This window comes from Mirounga leonina, unplaced genomic scaffold, assembly GCF_011800145.1.
Source record: "Mirounga leonina isolate KUSES-001 unplaced genomic scaffold, KU_Mleo_1.0 Mir_171, whole genome shotgun sequence".
Taxonomy (NCBI): Eukaryota; Metazoa; Chordata; class Mammalia; order Carnivora; family Phocidae; genus Mirounga; species Mirounga leonina.
The window spans coordinates 13,249,138-13,257,725 of NW_023270436.1; the positions used below are offsets into that span (position 1 = coordinate 13,249,138).

Here is an 8,588-nt window from a genome sequence, read left to right on the forward strand (position 1 = left end):
GATGGTGGCTTTCGTTACCATGTGAAGCAGCAAGAACCAGTCTTTTCGTGCTGGGAGTGAGTTGAGATCACAGGCTTTTGAATTGCCTTCATGACAGTGCGGTGCTCAGTAAATATAAATACTAGAGAACATTCTGCCATCAAGGCTTGGGGTCACAAGGATGACCTGACAAATCTGTTAAAGACCATGAACCAGACTAAAAAGGGACAATTAGCATCACCTGGTTCCAAGCAGGGCTGCCCCTCCATGCTCCATACGTAAGTTTCTTCCCAGATGGGATTCTACAACCTGGCACATTGTAGGTGCTCAATAAATAGGTATTGAATGAATAAATTAATATATTTTTTAAAAACTTTTGGTTTAAGCTTTAAAATGACACTTTTGACATCAACATCCTCCATCACAATGGGACTAGGCCAGCATGTCTAGCCTGTCCCCCCTCAGCCCCCAAGCAGCATCTGACTCTCTGATTGGCTCAGGCTGACTTAAGGAAAGATTCAGAAAAGGAATTGGTATCAACATAGAAGAAAAAAACCTACGTTCTGTTCACTGCAGCTTCTGATACCAGGTGGACACTCAAAAAGTCCACAGTAGCAAACCAGTGTCCCCAAAAGATACTTGTGCAGGATCAGAGGTGGACTCCCCCAATTTCCCAACTAGGGGAAGTGATATTTTGTCACTGTCAAAAACATGATAATAGTACGAGATCAGCTACATAAATTGTGAAACCAAAGTCACATTGTTCTGTGAAAATATTGTTTAAATCACCATTTTTTTCATCAAAATAGAAAAGAATTTCTTAAATGAGACCACTGCAACAAGTGTGGAAAAGAAGTCTCCAGTAGCCCAAAGAAAGAGAGGAAAACAAAATGGGAACCGGGTTCTAGGAGATGCTCATGGCCTAGGACCATGGACAGCAGCCAGAGAGGGAAAGGGGCCTCCCCCCCCACCCCCGCCAAACCTGTTACTCCAGCTACATCTGTGCCAGAAAGATTGTGAAATGGAACCCCAAATTTGAAATGGGGTAAAGAGATCTTACTTGCTTATGGGGGATGGGGCGATAAGCTTCCAGAAGGGAATGGATCTAATTTGGAATGGGAATGCTGAAGTCCCAGGAGGCTCCAATCCCTGTGGCTCCTAGACCCCCACCCTTTGAGAGCAACCAGCACCATCAGGAAGGAGGCGCTTCTGTTTGCTCATCGCCTCATTATGCAGCAAGCTACCTAAACAATGATCTCAGAGGCCTCCCTCTGCTTTGCACGGACATGCATGCGTGCGCATGCGCGCGCGCGCGCGCGCACACACACACACACACACACACACACACACTGCTGTCTGCTGAAACCCGATATGAGGTCTTTTTTAAAATTTATTTCAAAGCCTCCCTCCCTCTCCCTCTCTTCACAGACGCTCTGCAGTGAAGCTAATCAAAATCAATGACTCCTTGGCAGCCGGAGAAAAGCGGGGGAGAGAGGGAGGGATGGTGCCAGCACTTTGCACACTGTGGAAATATTTAAAAAAAAAAAAAAAACACCCCACTATCTCATGCAATCCAAGTAATGCAGCCTCAGAGACAGTGGAGACAATATATACATATATATCATGCTTCAATTTCCTAATACAAATGTCCATCAAGAAGTCAAATCTCATATAAAAACAAGCATTAAAAACAACCCCTTGTCAAAAATCGGGGCAGTCGAGAAGTGCACTCAAATTAATGATGTGCAAGAAAAAGCCGGGATTAGATAAATACACGGATTCTATTAATACAAGAGAATATATACAAGGGACTTGGCTGTAAAGCTCCATCAGGAGGTCAAGGGTGCCCAGTTCTCAGCGGTGTGGCTTCATTGAAATCAAAATTGCCCCAAACGCCAACCTGAGCATTTGGAGTTTGGATCCTCCCTCGGAAATGTCAGAAGCTAGTAGGCAAGTCGGGGCTGAGAAAGGGATTCTCTGACCTTTCTCCTCTTCCCTGTGTCTAGATGGTCAGCCGGGTCCCACTGCAGTGTTGAAGGTGCAGCCTTAAGGCACCAAAGAGCTGTGATCACATACCATTATAGTAATGAAAACCCCCTCCCCAGAAAATGGGCTGAGCTGGAAAGACCCTAGTGTCTGGCTCAGAAAGTGACGATACAGAGGCAGGGACTGTGTTTCGTACCATTCTAATTAATTTGCCCTTCTCTAAGTTTGTGGCTTGGTGGGGATATCACCTGCTGCTCTCTGCAGACCCTGCCTACACACCCATCCCCTGCAAACATAACTGTGGGGAGGGCCCCCGGAATGAAAGGAAGCAAGTTCTCCATCAACAAGCTGTCTGGGGGTGGGGGTGGGGGGCTGCCCTCACCTTCAGCAGCTTTGGGTTACATTTGTCTTTAAAAGTCTATTTAGGAAAACATAAGGCATGGATAAAAGAAAGACAGCTCCCAGCTTGCAACAGAACTAAAAGGTCCTGCATTCTAAAGGACCTGGTAATTTTTCAACAAAGCCTGTGGGGAATAATTCAGCCCCATGTCAACTTCAACAACGGCTGATCCCTCTGCTGGCTTCTTAGAACGGCAAGGGTGTCTGCTAATCAGCCCAGTGGACCCCCTGTCCATAGGAACTGGGTGGTGACCTGCAGATCCAGCCTTGCAGAATGACAGTCTGACCCTACAGCCTGGCGCCCCACCATCTCAGCTTTGCACATGGCACTGTGAGACCCAGCACAGAGGAATAATACCTGGGGAGAGTTTGGGGGGGGGTTGCATTTTTTAAAAAATAAAAGCAAAAAATAATCATTGCTCCCTGAAGAGTCTTTGCAGCCAAGTCTCGGTCCAGCACACATCTTTTTTTTAGCCCTTCTAGAAACTTCTGAAAATAGTAGCTCATCCTGGGGCGGGGGGTGGGGGGAGAATCAGACCCTCTGTCAGTCAGTGAGATGCTGGTGCATTTCATTTAAATGACTTGCTCCCTCCCCCAGTGCCTCTTGCTTATAAATCACCCTTGACCAGAATGTAGCCATTTCTTGGCTCTTTAATCCATAAAACCTAAGCCCTGAAATCCCCTTGGGGAGTGAGGGAGGCCATGCGCTGAACTCCCGGGATACTTTCGTGGGCGTAGAGGACAAGTCACATATGAGGTCAGCTTTCCACCTCAGTAACCGGCAAGCACTCAATACCCTCCCCCCTCCCCTCCCGCCTCCCAGACCCCAAGGTTTGCTCTGAAACACCTCTGGATTTTTTATCCCCACAGATCAAGAGCAGAGACTCTCAAGGGGCACTTTTGCAACTTGTCCCTTTAAAAAAGAATTTGAAACAGCAAAATAGAAATCTCCCTTGTTCCCTGGCCTTGCAGTCTGGCAACAGAACGCCATGGCAGCACCAGCAAGAACACAGCACCAGCAAAATTTAAGTGAAGCACCAGAGACACCAGACTGGTAGGAAAAAAAAAAAATCCCATTTGTCTTGATGTGACAGTGGGACTGGCTATCTACCTACACAGGTACAGAGAGACTAGGACTCATCAAGACTCTTAGAAATGGAGAAATCCCAGACTGCCCCTACAGAACTGGCCCCTTGTCCTCCTCGCTTTCTTTTTTTTTTTTTTTCCTTCTATTTTGCCTTTTGCAATTTCACCGCTTACTCCACCAGCATCCCTCCCCAGGTGGTTGGTCGACTCTGGGGCTAATTCCCACCAGTCTTTGCAGATTTTCTAGGTACACAGTAGGCATCTCTCTTCCGGTGCCCCAGACACGGAAGTATCAAAGTTCACATGGGAAGGTGCAGAAAAGGGAGGGGACTGTGTCCTCGACAAGACATGCACTGAGTAGTAATATTCATATTTTCTTTTTTTATATATAGAGCTGTACGTAAATAGCATTGGGGTGTCTGTTTCTGCAGCTGGATATGCAAAGGGCTTCCCCAGTCCCTTTCCGCGTTGCTACTCTGTTGCTCCAGGCTCCTCTCCACTTCCTTCTCGAAGTGCCAACTGTGGCCTTTCAAGCTCCGGGCTCCCCCTCAGGAAAACAGGAACCAGCTTTCTCCAAGGACACAGGGTTTTCACCAACCTGCAGAAATAAAGATTGGTATTTCGGTCAGTCGGCACGTGCAGACAGCTGCTGGGGATGACGTCAGTGCCTTGAGCCTGTGTACAACCAGCCCCGAATGTCGAACGTCAGGAGGTGGAGGGGGATGGGAGAGAGCTGCTACATACAGAGCTCTGATTTGGAGGAAAGGGTCCCCAGAAGCTAGATTTAGTGCCCACCCCCACCCCCACCCCCACCCCAGCCAAAGCCTTGTCCACACAGCAGCCTTCCCTAAACAAATACTGGTACGCACACACCCCCATTTCTGTTTTCAGATGTAAGCATCTTCTGTGATTAAAAAAGAGCAGGTAGAACCACCCTGCCTCTTTGCTCCTCCAAATCAGGAACAGGACCTTCATCTATTCATTTCACAGATCCACAGTCAAGGCAGGCTTGTAAGACAGTCTCTGCTCTCATTCATTCATTCATTCGTTCACTGCCCAACATAACAAGAACCATGCTAGGTGTTACAAATCCAATGACATAGTTCTTGCCCTTTAAGGGGCTCAGAAGCCAACAGAAAGAGATGAGAAGAACTTGATATCAATGACATTGTCATGTGAAGAGCAGTCTGGATAAACGCGAACTATGGGATCCCATGAGGGAAAGGGGGAGTCAGAGCTCTTGAGAGAAAGAGGCAGACTCCTGCAGAGGACTGAGGGATGCTAGGGAATTAGCCAGGATAAGATGAGGCATTCTGGGAAGGGCAGAAAAACCAGCACATACCCCCAAGAATCAGAAAACATATATTCAAACAGGGGTGGCTGAATGAGTCGGGTCAGTTGGGCGTCTGCCTTCAGCTCAGGTCATGATCTCGGGGTCCTGGGATTGAGCCCCACATAGGGCTCCCTGCTTAATGGGGAGCCTGCTTCTCCCTCTGCCACTGCCCTTCTCCCCGCTAGTGCTTTCTCTCTCAAATAAATAAAATCTTTCAAAAACATTATGTAAAAAAAACATATTCAGCGTGCCTGGGTGGCTCAGTTGGTTGATCTTCTGCCTTCAGCTCAGGTCATGATCATGGAGTCCTGGGATGGAGCCCCACATTGGGCTCCTTGCTCAGCGGGGAGTCTGCTTCTCTCTTTGCCCCTCCCCCTGTTCATGCTCTCTGTCTCTCTCAAATAAATAAATAAAATCTTTCAAAAAATTATTTAAAAAACATATATTCAAGGGCGCCTGGGTGGCTCAGTCAGTTAAACATCTGCCTTCGGCCCAGGTCATGATCTCAGGGTCCTGGGATCAAGTCCCACGTCAGGTCTCCCTCTCCCCGCCTCCCTCCCCCCCCCCACTTGTGCTCTCTCTCTGGCTATCTCTCTTTCAAATAAATAAATAAAATTTAAAAAAAAAAAACATATATTCATACAAAAACCTGTGCATCAGTGTTCAGAGCAGCATTATCCATAATAGCCAAACATCGGAAATGACCCCAATGTCATCGACTGGTAAATAAAACGGGGTATTGCCATACAATAGAGTATTACTCAGCCAGGAAAAGGAGGCTGACACACTATAATCAGGATGAGCTCTGAAGTCATTTTGCTAAATAAAAGAAGCCATACACAAAAGATCACGGTATGTGAGTATGTCACGTGGAGGTGACATGCCCACAAGAGACAAGTCTTTAGAGACAGAAGTGGATTAGTGGTTGTCCACGGCTGGGGGCAGGGAGGAGTTAGGGAGTCACCGCTAATGGGCATAGGGCTTCTGTGGGGGAAATGAAAACGCTCTAAAATCGATTGTGGGGATGGCTGGCACAACTCTGGAAATATAATAAAAAACCATTGAGTTGTGCACTTCAAAAGGATGGGTTTTCTGGCAGGTGAATCATGTCAGAAGGAGGAGGAAGAGGGAGCAGAGGAAGGGGATGGGGGAGTGGCAGGAAGGAAGGGAAGAAACAGGACAAAAGCAAGAACAGAGCAATGAAATACCCCAACCAGGTCAAGGAGCTTGATGAGGCTCCAGCAAAGCCTGGGCGATGGGGCCGGGGAGGGATGAGGCTAGAGAGTTAGCATGGGCTGGAAGTTCAAAGAGTACAGCATGTTAGTCCAAAGCAGGCAGTGGGTGATGTGCCATGTGAGCGGTACAAATCAAGTGGTGTAGGGCACAAAGTGGGAGAGAGATCACTTTCTGAGTTGGCAAGAATCTGGGATATTGTGCAGTATGAACTGCACCAACAGGTTTTCCTGCTGGGTCCAGTCAACAGAAGGTGCTGATGGGGTACGAGACCAGGGTCTGTATTCCCCAGCTCCTATCCTGCAGGGCCACAGACTGGCCACAGCGCTTGCTGGGCTCGACTCTCTGGTTGCCCTCCAGGCCCCCCTCCAGGCTCGGATTCCTCCCCCCGTCGCCTCAACCTTTCAGGCCAGGGTGGACTGGCTCTCCTCTGTGGCCAGCCCAGTGGTACCGTGTTATTCCTCCTTGGTTTCCCAAACCCTGTCCACATTCTGTCACCGAACCTTCACTAAGTTCTTTTCTGGTTACTTAGCTTGGGGGTCCTCTCTGCCTCTTACTTGCACCCTTAATCAATACATACGATACACGAATGAAGTGAGTCCTAATCCCATGGACCCCACAATCTACATTAGCTGACACTCGCCAGGATCCGTATCAGTGACCTCAGTCCTTTTGCTCTGACCTGCTCGGTAGAGGCAAAAGATCTCTGTCACCACCTAAGCCCCCATTCCCCTTCTGTCCTGTGAGAGCAGAGCACAGCACGACTTCTGCATAATTGTGTTGCTGTCCTGTGTTTTCACGGGATACTGAATCAGTCCTCCACCAACTCAGTTGATAAACACACTCCATTTCGTTTACAAAAATCAGCTTTTGTAACCCCTAAAAAACTCACTTTGTTGGCCCCTAGTCACACTGATGTTTGAAAAGTCAGTGGAACCCTGCAGCACTAGCCTGAGATGATTATGCTGCCGTCAGCATGCACAAAAAAGGAAGGATGGAGAGAGAGAAAGAAGCCACATTTATGTGCTACTGAGCATGTTGACGTGCTCAGCATTGTTCTGTGTGCTCTTGATAAGGCCCCGGTGCCTGCCCTCGATGTGCCTCCAGCCTCCCTCGGGGAGACGTGACGTGCCAGAGGCCGGAACTGCAGAAGACCATTGACCACAGGCGTATGGACAGGCCAGAAGTCAAGATGTGGCCGTGCTCACTAGGAAAGCTTCAGAGAAGAACCAAGATTCGAACTGGGCCTTTAAGAGATGCATTCATATTTTTTTTCCATAACTGGAAGAAGCAAGGATCATTTAAGTGGGGAAAGGGCCAGAGCAAAGCACAAAGGCAGTGATATGTACAGCTCAATCAGGGGACCATGACGCATCCCAAAGTTATGCAGAGTGAGGCTGCGTAGATATGTCAGTTGATTGTTGGTGATGAAGGGACGATGACAATGGTATCAGGAGAGGGTAGAGAACTCTATTTTAACGGCACGGATCAGCTCCATCCACGGGAGGAATGGCATGTTCTTGCAAAACTAGGCAGGACCAGCAAAGGATTTTCACTCTTCCTACTTGCAAATCATTAAGCACATAACGAGTCTTTCTAAGGGCTTCCCAGCGCAGCTACATGGACAAGTGCCCTTGCCTGTTTATGTCTTGGTTGCAAGGTGGTGTCCCTAGTGACAGATGAACATCAGAAGCACGCCTCTGCGTGGCCAGTGGAGGCCATGTGACCACAGCCCACAGTTGGAGAGGGCACCTGCGCATATGTTCCTACGGATCTTAAATGGGACACGATAGGCTAGCGAGCTTGCCCATAGAAGTAGTCACCTAAATATGCTCAAGTGTGTTCCCTCCAGCTTTATTTGTAATAGCAGCAGTTTGGAAACATCCCGTATGTCCATCAATAGGAGACTGGATTAACAAATTAAGCTACCTGTGTATTAGAATGAGGTAGATCTAAGTGTGCTATGATTCTTTTTTTTTTTAAGATTTTATTTATTTGAAAAAGAGAGAGAATGAAAGAGCGAAGGAGGGAGAGAGAATCTGAAGCAGACTCTAATGAGGGGTTCTATTTATTTATTTGAAAAAGAGAGAATGAAAGAGCGAGGGAGGGAGAGAGAATCTGAAGCAGACTCTGATGAGCACAGAGCCTGATGAGGGGTTCGATCCCACAACCCCGAGATCGTGACCTGAGCCAAAACCAAGAGTCGGACGCTTAACCGACTGAGCCACCCATGCACCCCTAAGTGTGCTATGATTCTTTTTTTTTTTAATTTTTTTATTCTTATGTTAATCCCCATACATTATTACATCATTAGTTTTAGATGAAGTGTTCCATGATTCATTGTTTGTGCATAACACCCAGTGCTCCATGCAGAATGTGCCCTCCTCAATACCCACCACCAGGCCAACCCATCCTCCCACCCCCCCTCCCCTCTAGAACCCTCAGTTTGTTTTTCAGAGTCCATCGTCTCTCATGGTTCGACTACCCCTCCTATTTCCCCCGCTTCATTCTTCCCCTCCCGCTACCTTCTTCTTCTTCTTCTTCTTCTTCTTCTTCTTCTTCTTCTTCTTCT

The 8,588-nt window shown here is 47.7% G+C and overlaps 1 protein-coding gene across 1 annotated transcript in view; it reads right to left on the minus strand.

The window, feature by feature from the left end:
• Positions 1-785: 785 nt before the first annotated feature.
• Positions 786-8,588, minus strand: part of HRK (harakiri, BCL2 interacting protein) — a 19,888-nt gene continuing 12,085 nt past the window's right edge. Inside the window, exon 2 of the mRNA XM_035017085.1 lies at positions 786-4,048. The gene's annotated coding sequence lies outside the window, so the exon portion shown is untranslated. The remainder of the gene's footprint in view (positions 4,049-8,588) is intronic.